Raw genomic sequence first — 18,045 nt, forward strand, 5'->3', positions numbered from 1 at the left:
CAACCTGAATCCTGGTCTTCTGTAAACGTGCACGACTCATGCCAAACAAGCAAGGATATTCTATCTAGCATTCAGTTCATATGTATCAATTTGTTTCGTACTCAGTATCAGCTTCAACCTTACAGCGTCCATATATGTTTTGTTTTGATTTTCCTTATTTTTACGCGTCCGTACTTTTTCGTATAGAGAAAATTACACATGGACATGTAAATGTATGTCGATAAAAGGCGAGAGAAGAGATGTTATACATTTCTTGTTCAGAAAGGATGATTAGCAGGACGCTAAATGCACAACGGATAAATTATATACGTCTCAGCTTTGCTCGTCAAGTCTGTAGCGTCTGGTATATCTTGTTTACTTTTAACGACGAAACGATACAAGATCCAAATAAGTCTTGCCCCGCAGCTGCCGCGACTCTTTTAGCGGTGGTCGGCACCGTCTGGCAATCCTCGAGAAGCGCGTAACGTAAAACGCTCTTCAGTTGCGTAAATCATAATTTGTTTTTCGCTATTAATGTATGTTGAGCAAACAAAAAGTCTGTCCCGAATAGAGACATGTACAAAAAGACATATCTCGGTACATCTGTGTACAAGATGTATGTACAATGTTGAACATTGATTCGGGCGTTGTGTTCCTAAAATTATTTTATAGTGTCTTTCAGCTTCGAAGTCTGCTCATGTCGTAAAAGAGTCTGCTGGTATCCGTAGTGATCGTATCTGAAGTTTTGCGGCGTGCAGACAATATTTTTTTTTCCCAAGAAAATAATGCTATTGACAGTTTTTTTGGTAGAAGCATCTGTTTGGCTGGATCCGACCCATTTTACGGCCGTTTACGCAGCCTGGCTTTATATTCGATTATGTTTTTATAATGACTACGAAAATATTATTATTGCCAACAGTTAGTATTAGCAGTTCGGCAAACCAGCTCTTCAAGCCAGGTCTTCATTGCGCCTAGGAGCAGGTTTCACGATTCTTTTTTAAACCTAAACCTATTTGATACTCTCGCACTATAAGAACAAAATGATAAATTCAGATGAATGTTTTTATCGAAATATACCTTAAATTTACTCATCGCAATAGAGGAACGCCTAAGGCGGCCGAGTTAAAGGTAACGAGGAACAAGATAACGTTAGGAGAAAAATAGATCACTTACTTGACGCAGATGTATATTAAAACACACGATAATAGATTGCACTAAGCCTATTACAGTTTTTTGGTAAGTAACCTCTACGATAAGGAAAATTCCTGCTGTCATTCTACGAAGGAGAAGCAATCGCACCTGCATTTTGTTAAACACTGCTTTTGCTTTAAGGCTTATATAGCTGCTTTTTTACGACGGTGATGATGAAGTATTCAATGCCTCGTGCGTTCCTATATGCTGCGAAAAAGGAGGATGCTTGTATTTTCAACTGTCTCTCTTTCTATACAATAGACGAGATTTATGTGTATCTGTTCTGAGAGCTTTATCGTCACTGAACAGTCGAGAGGTCATGCCACGATCGGTTATCTTCAAATTCACTTTGAGGAAAATGTTCAGCTGTAGCTGTTTCTGTAAAAAATGGTCCTGTTTATTTTTTGCAATAGAATACAAGAAAAAGCTTTGCTTGAAGATCATATCCTTTACGTGGCGATCCAGTCGTCTGCTTTCCTTTCACTAGCAGCGTCACGGCAATGCCGTAACGATGAACCCCACCGACACGAGACTAAATGCCGGCAAGTGACGAAATAGCACGCGCATAGCAATATAAGAAAACGGTTGGCGACAGAAAACTAAAAAATTAGTTTGATCCCTTTTGATAAACATTTATTTGCATCTGGTGAAGGGGGGCGAACTTAAAAATATAGCGGAAATTATGACAATAGACGGTACGATTAGACAATGGCGCACCTATCGAAGCAGAAAACGTCCCAGCTCAGATAAGCTTCAAAAATATATAGTAATGAACAATATAATATGCGGTGGCTTTCTTGTTTATCCCTCATTCTAATATATATATAATAATACAGTGAATGCCCTGCTGGGTTTCAACGCCGTCAGACCGGCAATCCCATCTTGCGGGTGGGTACAAAGTCAACTTTCACGTGGTCGTTGCGATGACCCATTGCACACTTCCCAGTGAGAAGCTTTTGTACCGAATGGTTTTCTGTCAGTTGACCCGTTTGCTGTCTGGTTATTGTGTGAGCATCTCACAGCAGCAATAACAGAAGTCTTTACGCCTTTTTCCCTCTAAGTCCTACCCTGTTGCGGGTTCCTTCGACATACATGTATGGAATTGGACGGAGGCTTTTGTCCGCTTGGTATCGTTGTGCGTCATTTACTGCGCCTATGTAGTAAGAAACAGTTGCACTGCGAGAACGAATTTCGTTTCCAAAAGGATTGTTTTAAGTCCACTGCGATTTCTGTTCGTTTGCATAAGCGCAAAGCCCATCAATGATTATATCAAAGGACGTCTTCAATTCAACTTGTATGAGAATTCTAAACGATCAATGAAAACAGAATAATACAGATAAAGTATCAAGTTTTGCGTGTTACATTGACAGATCGACGAGATGATCGGGTAGAATCACCTGTAAAATCCAAATTGGCTAAACTCAGTTTCTTCTAAATCACCCTATCCCGCCTTCCAGGACAATATTTTCTTTATGTTGAACTCCGCAAACAATCGTTTATATACACACACAACAGGATATACACTATTTAGTTCATGGCAGGAACTCCACACGGTCACCGTAGCTTGTTCCTTGGAAATGTTATTTTTAATAGGTTTCTTCAAGTAACAATTTCATGGAATGGTTCGCTGCAACAAGGCTTGAATCATATATAGGACCACATATTTGCCTGAAAATGAAGTGTGCTGAATACGCGAGCTCGTTTGGAGAACCACACCGGTTAATACAAATATTCCGAGGGATCTATCCACACACAACTTGCGATGCTAGGTTCAGCTATCAAAGTCACCCTACACGTTCACAAAGTGCGAAGTAGGCCACCGTCAGTCCTGCTTAGGCGAACTTTGAGACCTTAACATCCGGTACCCCAAGCGAACTGATTATTTCTCATCGAAAAACGGGAATGCGGAAAAAATATGGCCACGATACGCCTACCTATTTTAGCTTATCGGGTAATGACAGTCACAAAACTCCACCTGTGGCTACTACCCTTCGATGATATGACTAGCTGCCACCTGGTGACGTGCTATAGATCCATGATATGTCATATGTCTGTCTAACGATAATCCAAATAATACGACTTATTATAAAATTTTAATTTGAATGAAAGTCGCCGACGTCTATCATCAACGCAAGTTTCTGTGCTCCATGCCCAGCCTACGCTAGCGGCCGTTTCAGTACATTGGCTGGACACAAACGGCCGTCGCTGTACAGGGAAGAATTGGGAAAACTTCGTTGGACATACAGCAACTCACAAGTACCCAGGTTGTTTTAAAAAAACAAGACGATAAAACAAACATGACACGAAGATGCTATAACGTGGATCAATGAATATGTTAGTACGTTTACTTAGTTAGTTAGTTAGAGCTACTTTATTATGTATTATATTCATTCGACCTACGTCTTGCTTCGATAGGTCCCTCGTTCCGTTTACGTTAGCAACGCGTAACCCTCTACGCATTATAGCATTCGCCCAAATTGCTCATGTACTATAGGCGTACCAGGAGCCTTGGCTGCTATTCTTTACAGTGGAGAAATTCTGGGATCTATTATTAAGTTAGAAGAATTCTGAACCCACGGTTTCATGATTTATTGACCCAGTATAGATAGGGAACACTTGACAACTATCGATCAGTGGCCGCTTGGTAGTCTCTTGGTGGTTGAAATCCAGGCATATACATCAAATGTCAGATGATGTTTAGATAAGAATACATAATAGCTCTATACGCGCGCATTTCAGGTTGTTAGAGTTCAAGTAGTCACCGAGTGCGCTCTGTTTCACTTATTTTAAAATCTTGAATATTCTTACTAAGCACTTTTCTGAGTAGCTTAGCTGAATTATACAGTTTATTCAGTAATAATATAGTGGTAATATTTACATAGATTTCAATAAGCTTTAAGAATTAGGGACTTTCAAAGAAGTTCCACTAGTCGCGTTCCGTTCGTCCTTCACTGTATATCTGCTCCCGCTCCGCCTGCTGTATGTCAGATAGGTTTTCAATTCAGAATACCACTTTGGCAGGAGACAAGCAGCCTGTTTTAAGGATCACTTACTGCTTAAGTAATCAAAATACCGTATCCAGCAGCATGAGCGTTAGTCCAATAATGGCACGCAAAAGCCTGAGAAATTGTTTTCAGAAGAACACAGGGCCGCGGTTGCCAAGAACACGAACGCTTGGAACCCTTCAGTCGCTTTTTGTCCAGTCATCGTTGCTGGTACCGCCCATTTGCGGTCCAAAATCGAAAAATGGGGACTCGATTTTTTGCCCACCCACCCACCCACCCACCACGATTCAAGCAAGCTGCTTGCATCATAGATACTGTTTCGTCGGTTTGAAAAATAAAAATGTCAACTCTTGTGAGACGGATACTGACAGGAAGCTTATGGCTTTGACCAGCCAATCTCCTTAGGCAACTCAGTTTCAATTTATGGATAATTAATGGCACTAATTATTATTATCCTCTGATTGTGCCATAGGACAGCTGCCTGTAGATTCAACGCTAAATTATGCTGTGAGCCACAGGTCATTTAAATGTACCACGTATGTGTAAATCATAATGTACGTTGTTTTATTTTAATCACAGGTCAGCTTTACACTAACCTATTACACGCTATTTTTTTTCGGGGAGGTACCACTAAAGGTTTTTAAGTCTCTATGGGTCATGACCGGACCGAAATTCGCTCCTTGCCTAAGAGAGGCTAGCGTGGAAAGTCTTTGCGCGCTTAAAATCTGGACTCTGGCTGCTGGAGCACGCCTGTATAGTAAAAAGCAATTTTATGGCTCAGGTTTAACCGAACCCCGCACGCACAAACGCTCACAAATAAACGTCGAGAAGCCTCAAACCTCGTTAGTGTCGACCATTGACTGAAGGGCTGCCTTCGTCGGGCCACTAGACGGTCAGTTGGTAATAAGCCTTAAGCAGATCTAGTTTAGGCGGGAAGCTTTTCATATAGCACTGTTGCATTTCTCTCCGTTACTTACCTTGTTATGTTCCCATTTGCCCTAGGACTACTGCCGTTGCCGTCGCAACCACTAGCATGATTCTACCTACGTTGCCTTCGGCCCACATTCTCTTGGATTTACTTCTGTCCTAGCCTCAACTTTGGAAAGGTACCGGTGCTAATTTTAAGTTAAAAAGCCTTACCGCCGTTTACGGTACAGAATTTTTCTTTGGGGGAGGGGGGGGGGGTCACTCGGAGGTGAACCCGGAGACTCTTTCATGATAAAAAGTGAGCACTCTGTTGAAGCGTTAGATTGGCCACATACTGCACGACCTTGACTCGAAGAATTCCACGATTGAGGACATAGCCTCCTGATTCAAAGTGAATTCCACAATACGCGAAGCTAATTGCTTTTGCACGTATTAACGTATTTTGTCGTTACGATAAACAAGCGGCAATTTTGCGTTCGAGTCGTCTCGATGTCAATTTACGCTGCCATAGCGACACTTCAGACTTGTAGTCTTTTACGATAGCTTTGCAGAGAGGAAGAAACAAAAAAAAAACGTGCTGTAAATCTGGGACACCAGTATATTAACATTGGCTAAGTAAATAGAAAAACAAGTGCTTAATCATTTGACTATACCGGCTTTTGGAACATCCTGAACCGAACACGTCGCATGCTTCCAGGTGGTTTCATCTTCATATTTTCTTAATTGAAGAATGAATCGGCTCAAGGCTTACGATCATTATCTCTTTATAATATTACACTATACGAGGTTATCTAAGGCATATACCAATCGACTACGAAATAGTGAATCACTGATAAAATTGAACAAAAAAAAAGTCGTTACGTTGAAATTACATACACCAAAGAGGAAAAAATGGCAGAAGCTGCGAAATCTGGGCTTGCAGCATAAGGGACTTGTCTGCACCTCTAGGCATGCTCTCGTTGTATTAAACGTAGTAAATTTTCAACCAATTATATGTGTCTCTATATATATATATATATATATATAATTATATATCGAATCATAGCGTTTACGTGATTTTGGATTAGTGTCTATGTATGCCCTGCTAGAGTCTCGCAATCGCTCGCGAGAACTGCACCTGTTAATTTGCGTTTAGTGTTTCCCATGGTATTGAATAAGATTTGTGTAAATGAGCTCAAGCCGTATACCCTGTTTTTATCACCGAGGGCCATCACTGTCTTCAATGTATCGCGACCTCCCCGTGTGTGTACTCACAAAATTCCATTGTTTTCGAAACCGGGTCAGATAGCTTACGGCTTTCGATGCAATAGAGCGTATCTTGCACGAGTCTGCGACAACAAAATCACCGAGAAATACACCTATTATATGCCTGCAAAGCGTAAGTCTGTTCTCGTCTAACTGTTTATTTTTAGTAACGCAATCACTATCTATATAGGAATATTTGCGTGTATATATATATATATATATAGGAATATCTCAATATGAAAGCTGAAGCAGTAGCGTTGATACCATTCAGCTCCTGAGCACCTGTAGGCGGTATTGAGTTATTTTTTATCATCTGAATGGAGTTCAGCGTTCGGAATATTGTCACTTTGATGTTCCTTTCATGGCGCGTTTGCTTTGTCGATGGGCCACCATTTCGGCATGTAGCTAGGTGATGGGCACCCCACGGGTCTGTAGCTCGGTGACCTTCGGGGATCTATGACGTACATACTTCTAAATAATTGTATGTTGCTGTTCACCTTGCTGTAGATTAATTTATTATTATTGGAACTTTAGCGCTGATGAGAAGTTCTATGTCTACAAAATCTACAGACACTATAGGATCACAGGTACGTGATAGGACTTTGAGCTAATCCCAGATTTCCTGCAACGCCTCTTTGGGCTGAGTTCCGCAGGTAACGCGGCAGTTTTCCTAGCTCAAATTTTAAATAGTTAATAATAGTAAACTGTGCTTAAGCAGGCCGGCCATTGTAGCAAGCTTTTGCTTGCTGGATTCGAAGAGACCGGTTTATAATCCCGGTTCTCTATTGAAAATAGCAGCAAATAAGCCTGTATTAAGATTGGCCGTTGGCCGCCTTTTGAGTTGATAATATTACGCAGATTATTTAGTTGTTAATTAATTTTATAATAGCAACGCTCCCAGAACTGTTCATCGTATGCGAAACTTTCTAAGTTATCTTAATGAATGCATTTTATTTTCATTTAATTTCAACAATACATTGCGTAAGACAGCGCTTTTCGCGACAACACGATGTCAACTTAGCAAACCGTCAAAAGGGGTACAAACATCAGCGGATGGATTTTGAAGAAGTTCTGGGAAGATATCGAAAATTTAAATTGCTATACTTGCTCTACTGCTTATTACAGCAACGGAGAGTGATTCTGCTCGTTGGCTGAAAGATTTTAAAGAAAATCCGTGTAGTTATCAGTTGAAAACTTTTTCAAAGAAGATGTGCCTAATCTCTGTTCTGGTAAGCAGACACAACACAGCTCAGCCTACTAAAAGGCTCTTTCAGGCCGACCTATCTGTTGGGACGCAAGCCTATGTAAATTAAACAATAGGCATTGCTTACGATTTCCTTCTCAAAGCAAGTTGAAGATTACGTGTGGCCACCGTTCGATAACAAGTCATCGTATAGTCAACCTTCATTTCGATCTGTCAATTGTTGTTAGCTAGAGCTGGGGAGCCGTCGGGAATATGTCATTATTGTTGTCGGTCATATCTAGCATAATGTGTACCAACAATAAATAAAAACATATAACAGCTCTCGTACCACTTCGAAAAAACAATGGTCTAGATTTTACTAGCATTGGCAAAATGGAAGGTCTTAAAATTAGGGTGGTTATTCTCGTGCACAGGTTCAAGCAGGAAATACAATGATTTAAGGTAGGCGTGAAGAGGCGCTAACCTTTAGAGACGTTTCTGCTCGATTGATCTGCCATAGATACTCTGAATCAAAACGATCCGGATGTCAAGTTGAAAAGTTGCAACTTGAAAATGGTTGGCTAGAGACGAGAAGACTATACGCGAGCCAAAACAGTCATGTACGCATAAACTTATCATTCAGTTCACTATAAGCGACTGACGCAAATCCATACTCTCAAGAACGCTGTGACTCCGATTAAACAAAAACGTTCGGCTTTATTTAAACCTAATCAGTATTATGATGAGCGGCATTTCGGTACCTTCTGGTCCGAACTTACTGACACCTTTGAAATGTTCGATTTATGTAAAGAAGCTTGTTGAGAACAGCAACATAAAAAATAAGGTCGGGCTTCGGACGTTACTTGACGAATTTTATCGTTCTAAGTTATAAATGAATGAACGAATGAAGTGTTTTGTACAACATAGGCAGCTTTATAAATTTTCAAACTAGACTGACAACGCGAATTGGTACTTTTGAAGCTTGAGAAAATGATAAATAAATGCACACGAGCTTATATATTCTGCGCTATTTAGTTAACTATATAGTCTAATTGTATATATTTTTTTTGTATTTTTCTCCTATTTTAGTATTTTGTCCCCTATATCAGCCTTACAACTCCTGCCCAACGGTCGGCTATGCATACTGCACAGTACTATGATTGTTGCACCTCTTGGCAACTACGTTTGATAAACAATCAAACAGATGTGGCAATTGAAGGTGTCAAGGGGTTCAGTTGCGGCGAAAAGTTAGAACACTTTTTTGCTCTGATAAGTTAAACTTTGAATTACTAGAATCATTTCACCAAAACAAACGCAACATTTACTTGCTGCACAAATATATCCTCACGTTGTCTTCTTAATACCTTCTTCTTTAGCTTCGGAACTTCATCGGCTGTAGGTCGTACACTCTCGCATTCACAGCCCCCCCATATATCAATGCGACCGGAGGATTAGATATTCAATAGGCTGAACGGTCACAACAAATCTATCGGGTGATTCTGTGGCTGCAAATTCTCGTAGCTACGCTAGCTTTCCCAGTTTCTTTTTTCGAACAGAGAAGTCCATTATAAATATTGTAATATGCACACAACTGTTTAGTTATAAATGTGGGCCATTTAAACGCAGGACAGCCCTATTTGGTCACCATATGACCTTTTCTTTTAGGAGAATTGCCCTCAGCAGCTAAACTACATGGCACCATTTAAATTGGCTTTGGACAAGCGTACAATAATTTCTAGTGATTGTATATTGCCTTCACTGTACCATTTTGATCTGTACATTATTAGTAAATTGCCTGCCAACAAATGGCCAGTCGTTAGACAAAATACTAAATATCGTTTACAGCACTAATACCCAATAAACAATGGATGAAACTTATATAGAGGGGTTCTGCTCTCTATCTTCCTTACACACTTTGATTCGAAAACTGAAACAAAATAGACCTATTCCTAGGTTATGAAACTTGTCTTTATCTAGCAGCAAATTGTGATCATAAATAGAAAAAAGCAAGCATCATCTAAATACTTACACGTACATACACATGCGGAAAACGGATCAAAAGTTACTATTTCGCATTTCATGGAGACAGTTATAGCTCCAGCCTTGTTCACTCCTGGAACTGATTTTCTTTAAATCATTTATTTTAAAAATTTAGCGACCCTACAGACATATAAGTTCGCGCAGGCCGTGTTGACGCCAAGCGGCGTGCCTCAAGGGACTGCATCGAAATTGTTATGGCAGCTTCCTTTGTGGATTAACAGTCATCACCGTTATTTAATGTCGAACCCGCCTACTGACTAAACGATTGCGTTCAACTTTTTCTTCTTGATGTCTTTACCTTTACTTTATTTCATGTACAGTCGTCCTGAGTAGGCAAGAAGCCGCCGGATAAATATTTTTGCAAGGCTTCGTACGGTGGAAGATGGAACGGCTTTTGGGCTCCTTTACAGTCTTCTGCTAGACCCCCACAACCACCCCGTCTTTAACCTTTATTGTGCACACCGATTGAATGATGGCCACTGAAGCGTAGGTCTCAGCTCTCAATTTCTGAGCTTCATGCTGTTCTAGAAACATCTAGAAGCCTAGTGAGCTGTACTGAAGCGCTTTAACCAAGGCCCATTTTAACGTTTATTCTTTCAATGGACGTGGGTGGTTACGCCAGTGCCCAACACCGGCGCAAGTGACAGCAGTGAAAATACTAACGTCGACACAGCTGGTGACGACAGCCCTTGCTAAATCTATTTCGGAGACCCACTTGCTCCCAGCCTCCTCCCGATCCCTTCCTCTCACGCTTTTAAATGCGCGCGGGCGTTTTGTATGCTTGCGAAAGAATGCTATAGGTCCTGTTTGCTACCATTATTATTACTGGCGCTAGCAAAAGCTTCCAAATCACAAGTCGTACATCCCAATTCCTGGCATCGCATTCCAATGTTCCTATAGAAAACCTTCTTGATGCAATTGGATATCCTGCCGGTTATGCGAGTGCTTCACTCCTCATTTCCTCAACGCCGTCCGACTTGACGGGGGTCTTACGCCTCTCAAGATGCGAAATTACACAGTGCAGACAACAAGCGCCTGGCACCTGCAAATTGCTGAACTGTAACTATGATCTCGAATCGGTACCGCAAAATGCAGGTAGCGTACGATGACCGATACCAAAACATTATACGTCAATAATGTGTATGTAGCCTTTTCTTTCAATTGAAGTGCGTTTATCGGTCGATGGCCGGACGCGACCCCGACTGTGAGTCGCCGGCGTAGCACACGAATTCGGTGGAAACAAGAGTAAAACCAATATTGATTTAACTGAATTTCGCCGCACTCTCTACTCTGTTGGCAAGTTTACATTGCAAACCAAGCATGTGAATACTAGCAGATGGTCTCTATTTTATGGGGCACGGTTTTTTTAAAGTAGTGAAAGTCGTCCATAGCGAGAACGATTCAATCCGTCTAGCTTCGCAGTTGTAAAGAAGGCATGCTGGGGGGGGGGGGGGGTGCGTACTTTCCTCTTTTCCATTCTGTCTTTTTGGTATTCATCTCTCTCGCGCCCGCAACCCTTCACTGTTCGCCAGTCGTGCCATTTTTGTCTGCCATACACACAGAGGCACACAAACACACACATACACATACGTTGCCACAGATAGTGAAACGCTCACAACCCCACAGCATCAGGCTTGAGGTGAAGGTCGTTAACCTGCCGCAAAACGAGAATAGAATACACTAAGTATGATAGATTTAACAATTTATTTAGAATGTGGGCCAATTAACGCCAACCAGACATAGCGAAGATGAGGTACTTCCACTGACAGATGGCTAAGTTAGGTACTCTCTCAAATATAGGCAGCACAACTAGCCCAGCGAATGTGAAATTGCTTGCTTAATATCCTTGTTAAACAAAACACCCAACTTACGGCAGAGTAGTATTTCAGGGAACTTAAATAGCACCCCCGGGTACTAAGCTAGAAGCGGCCAATTGAAGCATGTCATCCAGCCTCTTATAATCAGAAAAACAATGAGTGAATCCAGCACGCAGGATCTCGTAAAATGTGTAATTAGCATTAAATAAAAGCTAACTGAACGTCTGACTTGAGGATTGCAGTGTCTCTATCATGTGTCTTCCATAACTGGGGAACACGCTATGTTTAAGTGTGGAAGCTCAACCAAGCTCTGTGGAAGCTGCTACCTAAGCATACTTCGTAAAATCAATTCAGGCAAGGTTCTCGCATTCTTCCGCATCAGGCAATTTCCGTTAAATATCGACCTGAAGACAACAAAGCACAATTTGCCCTGCTTGACCTGGTTGTTGGGAACCCAGCTTGACTCGATCGATCTCTTTGTCGCGTTCCAGTCAGTTCGATCATCAAGGCAGGCGAGGTAAAACGACGTGGGTTATACGGGCGCCCGATTTGATCCTTCTCATGATTTCCTTAGTTGTTTTTGGTCCTTCTGACTACTATATACAATTCGTCGACCACCCTTTGTCATGCCCTTAACGACCTTGGACCTCCTTAAAGTTATACCTGTAATATGATTTTCCCCAATTTACTGCAATCGTTTCTATTACTGAAAATATGCTGAGCTCGCCCGCTACTCCACCCCCCTAAAAAATGAGCAGATTATTTTTCAGCAAACTGCTCTCAGCTTTACAGGTTTTTTCATACCTGTAGTGGCTATAAGCGGCTGCTCACTTCTATACCACATAAACATAGAATACGACCGACTTCATTTCTTAAATACAACGATCGCTTTGCACTCGTTAGGAAATTGCAATAAGTCTATTGCGTTCTTGAGCGTATAGAATGAAACGGTGATATTATCTTACCATTGGAAACCGTATTGAAAGGGGCAATTTTTTTTTGCTTCGGTATATGTCAATGAGATCTGGATATGTAAAGATGAAGTCTCCTATTATATCTCATTTCTGTCTGTGTGTGTATCTTCACCTCAGTTTCAGTGACGTTTCTGGATCCCGGTCTTCAACAAGTGCTACTTCAAAGTAGGCATAAAACCTAATCGTTCTATATGTCGAATTGCATAGATAAAAGACACGCATCGAAATATAGTAATTTTATGACTAAGGATAAGTACATAACGAATTCTCTGAACATGGTAACTCTGAGAGCGTCACTGAACATAGAAGAATTTACTGGTCCATAGCCCTTATGGATTTCCATGCATGAACGGTGTGCACTCTATACGTTAATGTCAGTAACAGACTGATCTGACCGTAGAGAATACGACTGTGTATATTAAAATATCAGATACTCGTACCGATTTTAGAAGGGCTGCCAAAAAGCAGGCACTTTTGTACGGCCAAATGCTTGTAGAGGTCTTATCAGAAAGTTAAGATTAGTAAGGAATAAAAGAAAGCTCAAAAAGTATTAGCGAATAATACGGAAAGGTCCCGCTTCATCTAGTAATAGTTCGTTCTTCTATCCCAGTGCGAAGTCATCAAAATGGAGCAAACGCTGCTGAATTCTCATCGCGTTTGCCATGCGATGATGCCTTAGCGGTGTAGTCTCGACAGTCGACAGATGAGCCATATGTGCATAAACGGATAGTGATGCTTTGCTGGGCGACGCTTTCCCCATTTGGACATGCTGCCAATACCGTTGGTTCCCGCGTCTGTCGCCGACAGGAAGCACCCATTGGTTGCGGCAGTTAGCGCCGCTGATGTCTAAGCGGTCATCTTTCTTCTGCACGCCCTAAGTTTATGTTCCTGGAGCAGCTCCATCCTTAGGCAACGTCACCACCCCCTCCAGCGCTTCGTCTCCTCTTAACCGTGGTTGGCCGGAGCAAATACAACGAAGCAAACTGATTTTGTATCTTTACATTCCGCCTCTTTTGTTCCGCGTCACTCACAGGGTATACTGCAGCGATACCCCATAATATGCATTTGACCAAAAGTAGTTTGTGGTCATTTATCAAGTCGAAGGCATTTCGGGTACCGGGAACGAGCCCCGCCCCGGCCCCATCTAAAATCAACGTCTATGATACGAAGCGTCTGTCTGTTGAGGACGACTCAACGATTCGACCAGCTGAACCAGCTGTTACGTGACGGTTAACTTCCTTTCCGTGAACCTGAAACCGGGAGAGGCAAAAGCTAACAACGTTGAGTGAAATGCTCCTTAGAGCTGCCGGTTAGTTTATTACTATCAGTAGACTCGATCTATTCGTGACGATAGCGTAGGTTAATTTCTGTACAAGCTATAGGTTTGAAAATTGCGGGTCAGCCAGTTGCTGCGTGTCACATTCTGTGCTTTCCTCCCATCCTGAAAACCTCCCGAAAAGACGGACGACCAACTTTCGAAGCACGGCCTGTTCTTTTTTGCTACCTTTTAGTGGTCGCAAAACTATTGCGTTACTGACACAGGTGTACTCGTACTGACAAAATCTATTATACTATAATTATAAAAACAGCAAAATGAAGAAACTGAAAAAAAAAAAAAAAAAGGATCATTTTAGGTGGCGACAATTAAATATAGACCTGTTAATAACGAAGAAGATGGGTAATCATTATAATATCTATCTACCGACTATTGTTGGTGCACACACATGTTGGCCAAAAAACGTTCTTATTCTGCGGTTTATCATGAGAACTATTTTTGTAAAAATTTTAGGATTCTTCCTTTCTTTGATCTCTTTAATCATTGTTTAGTTTAACTAATTTCGCCAAGAAAAGGTTTCACAAGAGTCCACTGGGCGACGTTCCAGTTTTCTTATTAAATGTCAGAACTGGAAGACAAACTTTAGCTTTGTTATTTAATGTTATAAACAGTTGTTATCATGGTAATTTAAGTTATTTAGTTTAAATTCGGATTGAAATTTCGTATTGCAGCCGCGAGAAACTTAAGATAAGTTTATCTCGCTGAAATATTGTTTGTATTCATATGGTGCAAGCATGGCTTGAATGACTTTCCGATTTTACCTCTTAAGTTACCTATTCTAACAGCATGAGAGATGTGTTCGCTTGAATAGATAAGTGTGCCGTTAAGCTTAGCTTCCTTCGCGATTCTTCACAGATGAAGATTGAGAGGCTTTTGAACGTGTCGCATATTGTATCTGCAAGAGCAAAAGAGCTGATGAAGTAACTAGCACCGAAATCGCCTCTAAATAACTTAGTAAATATAATAATAATAATAATAGGAGCTTCGCCAGGTTTCTTTGCTTGTCTGTCGTTTCTTGATACAGGAAACCTATTGATTACAGTCGAGCCACTCGCGTGTTATATCCTTCCGATGAGCATGAACCTCTTCCCGACTACTGACCGACGTTTAAAGCCAAAAAGCAACAGCCCGTTGTTTCCATCCCTCTGCCTCTTTTACCCTGTCTATAAAACGTTGACAGTCGTCTGTGCAAAGATTTACCTATTCGTTCATGTCGATACCCATCGTGCAGTACTAGTTTTAAGCTCGTTTTAGGCTATTCGCTATCATAACGGACCCAGAAGTATAGACAAACTTGAGCCTGGCTACCAATATTCCTCGTTGCAAACAAGAAAAGATCGATCCGAATTGTATGATCTGCCACATGGTACAATAAATTATACAGACGACTGATAAGCTTACTTTTTACGCACTACCATGTAACCGAAGTAACAGCCGCATTCGTGCGTCTTCAGACAGCATCTTATGAGCAATATTATTAAAGACGATCGTTTGGCGAAGAAAGCACTCAATTAACATTGTGCTTAGACGCATAACTTTGACTGAATATATATATATATTAAATAAAATAACGGAATGAAGGAGATTTTATTGTAAGTTGACATCCAGTCGAATCTCTCTTTAGGAACACATGCACAACTTACCCTTTAGGGACCCAGTTTAGGTTGCCACTTGAGATAGACGTGGCCATTGTTACCGCTAGATTTCAGTTGGCCAACAGAAATGAATCGTAAGCCCTGGGACATCTTGATTGTGTCCTGACAGTTGCAAACGTCAGCCGTTAACGAAAGTGTGATTTTTCTGACGGATTTCGTGACCTAGTAACATCTAAACACCATTGGTAGAAAAAAAAATGTTTACATTTGTCAAAGCAACAGAAGACTAAAGTCACTACGAGTATGCAAGGTAATAAATATGATTTTTTTTCTAAAAGGTAAGGTTCGAGGCGGTTAAATGCTAAGTTTTTTTTTTTTTTTTAAAATATTTTTCAAGCTAATATCATCGAAAACCTAGAAAGTTAGTGGGTGTATAAAGAATTAGCAGTAATATATAGCCATCATCAATAAAACGTGCTAAATTGATTATGATAGATTAAGCCTGAAATTCAAGCGGCTGTATCATCAACTCGTTTCAAAGTCTCTATCAGACTTCCGCTTTCAACTTGACAAACATCTAGATTACCCTAGAAAATAAACGGGTACACTACTAATAATAACGATAACAGAAATGGCACTTATAAAAATATTGGTAATAATACGGAGTTGATGGTTGACGGAAGCGTAAGTACTGAAGATATTTACCATTGGCTGAACCTAAAATTCAGTCACCATCAAGCGTGAATGTCTTTCATCAAGTTTTAATTGCTCGAGCACGAAGCGATCATCATTGTAGTCATCGTCTTCAGTACGTCATCAAGGCGTAAAAGATGCCCATTCTTACTTCTTTAGCAGGTGCTTTAGATGATGTTGTCCTCAAACAGCCCACGTACTTTGACGTACAATTGTTATGGCCTTTTGTATCTCAGAGTAGTTGTTGTGGCGTTTGACTACCGTTAACATTGCTACTCTACACTCAAGCATCAAAACGTTAAGGCGACTGCGAGTCATCGGTGTGTGGCTACTAACAGCAGTGTTTCTGTGGCAGATATATCCACGATGTAGGATATTGATGGTCTACCACGCACATGTAGATCCTGCCCCGAGCATACGCGACATGAACCACCTGTAGTTGCCCTGACAGGTGGACTCGAAGTAGATGTAATTGTAGTTGTCAGCATAAAACGTACTGGGTTTGTATACAAGTGGTACTCTGTGCCATTGTCCGATGGTCCAAAGAGAAAGAATACGTGTGTTTGCCATCGCAACATCAGCACCGAATCGTAGAGATCTACGATTTTTAGACGGTAACAATCGGCAAAGAGCTACGGTTTTTCGCGTAAAGAATGCAATTCCAAGCGGCTGGCTTCTCCGATCCTATTATTCGCTGAATTCATTCATAGACGTATATCAGTTACTCTGACGGCTGTCTTCGGAATTTTAGTTCACAATCAGCTCCAGACAATTCTTCTGAACAAAGAGCATGGCGGCAAAACAAAGCTTATAAAGGAGGAACATTTACATTAAAAAGGAGAGGGATAGTCCATTCGAAGTAGCCACTTGCTTATCGTATTGTCAGAGCGAGATTGGAAATTCCAACTACCTAGTGAAGCCCATTGATCGTGAGGAACAAACGGACGAAGACGCAGTTGAGCCTATCCTTGTTACAAATACAACATTCATTAATCCCGTCGTATTAACAAAGCTCTAAAAAAACTTAAAAAGTGTCACTGTGTTGTATGTGAAGAAAGTTGCGCTAAAAATTACGAGATCAATCTGTCTCGCTCATAGGCGAAACTCATATGTAGCATTTGTATATTTGACCAAGCAGAACACCGGGGTTGGATCCATACACGCCGACATACGTCGTCAGCCGTAGCTTTTATATGTACCATGTATGATATCGAATAATATTTATTATTGGCGGGCCTTACAACAGTAGAAGCAGCGGTTATAGCGATGCTCACCTGAAGTATACGACACATTTTGCTTGCTATCGTGGGTATCTGTATTATTGCCAATGTGGTCATTGTCTGCCTTGCACTTTACTCCGGAGTGTACACATAGGCCTACCGATGTTGATTCTTCTACTTCTTAGTTCACTCTTTCATATTGTTTTTGCAACGACCTTAACCTACCGGAATCGACAAGCGTCGCAAGCATTGGTCAGATCTTCTGCAACCCCCACCGCCGCCGTTTGTACTTCCTTTTATCGTCGATCTTGTTTGTTACGTTGCCTTTGACGTTGATGATCCGTCCTAAGATAGACAATTCTGTGTGCTTTCAAAAGCCTTCCCGACGGGTCTTAATAGCGCACAACCACAGTCTACTTCGCGCGTTCGGCAATCGCACCAGCAGCTTCGCTGGCCCGCCCGGTCGGCTGCTTTGCTCATCTGACATCTATAGTCTGCCTTAGGTTGAAACTCCTTCGCCTTCAGCCACCGAAGCCAGCTTAGGAACTTTGGAGCCTTCAGCCAGCCAGCCAGCCAGCCGGCCGCTCGTCCTTCCATGTGATAGACCAGCAGCCCGAACGCGCAGCTCTCTTAAAAAGGTGCACCGGTCGTGTATCTTTGTTGCGCCGCTCCACTGTTGCCTCTGCCGTTCTTCTACGGCGTGCTTTTATCGGGCAAGCCCCAGCCGATCTTACCACCTGGTTCGTCGTTCCTTCCGCTACCCCCGCTTGTACTTTGTCACATAGAACAAAGATTGAAGCAGCGATGGAATGGGTTATTGGAGGATTTGTGTAGGGAAAA

The 18,045-nt window shown here is 41.5% G+C and overlaps 1 protein-coding gene and 1 long non-coding RNA gene across 4 annotated transcripts in view; one reads left to right on the forward strand and one right to left on the reverse strand.

The window, feature by feature from the left end:
• Positions 1-18,045, forward strand: part of LOC111253284 (dopamine D2-like receptor) — a 175,022-nt gene that overhangs the window by 142,208 nt on the left and 14,769 nt on the right. The gene's annotated exons all lie outside the window — the stretch shown is intronic.
• On the reverse strand, positions 8,400-16,852 carry LOC147755113 (uncharacterized). The gene is made up of 3 exons (XR_015329916.1): positions 15,341-16,852; positions 14,459-14,592; positions 8,400-13,611 (listed from the first exon to the last, which is right to left on the reverse strand). It is a non-coding gene; the product is annotated as an uncharacterized LOC147755113 (long non-coding RNA).

The sequence above is a fragment of the Varroa destructor genome, unplaced genomic scaffold, assembly GCF_002443255.2.
Source record: "Varroa destructor unplaced genomic scaffold, Vdes_3.0 BEIS01000006.1, whole genome shotgun sequence".
Taxonomy (NCBI): Eukaryota; Metazoa; Arthropoda; class Arachnida; order Mesostigmata; family Varroidae; genus Varroa; species Varroa destructor.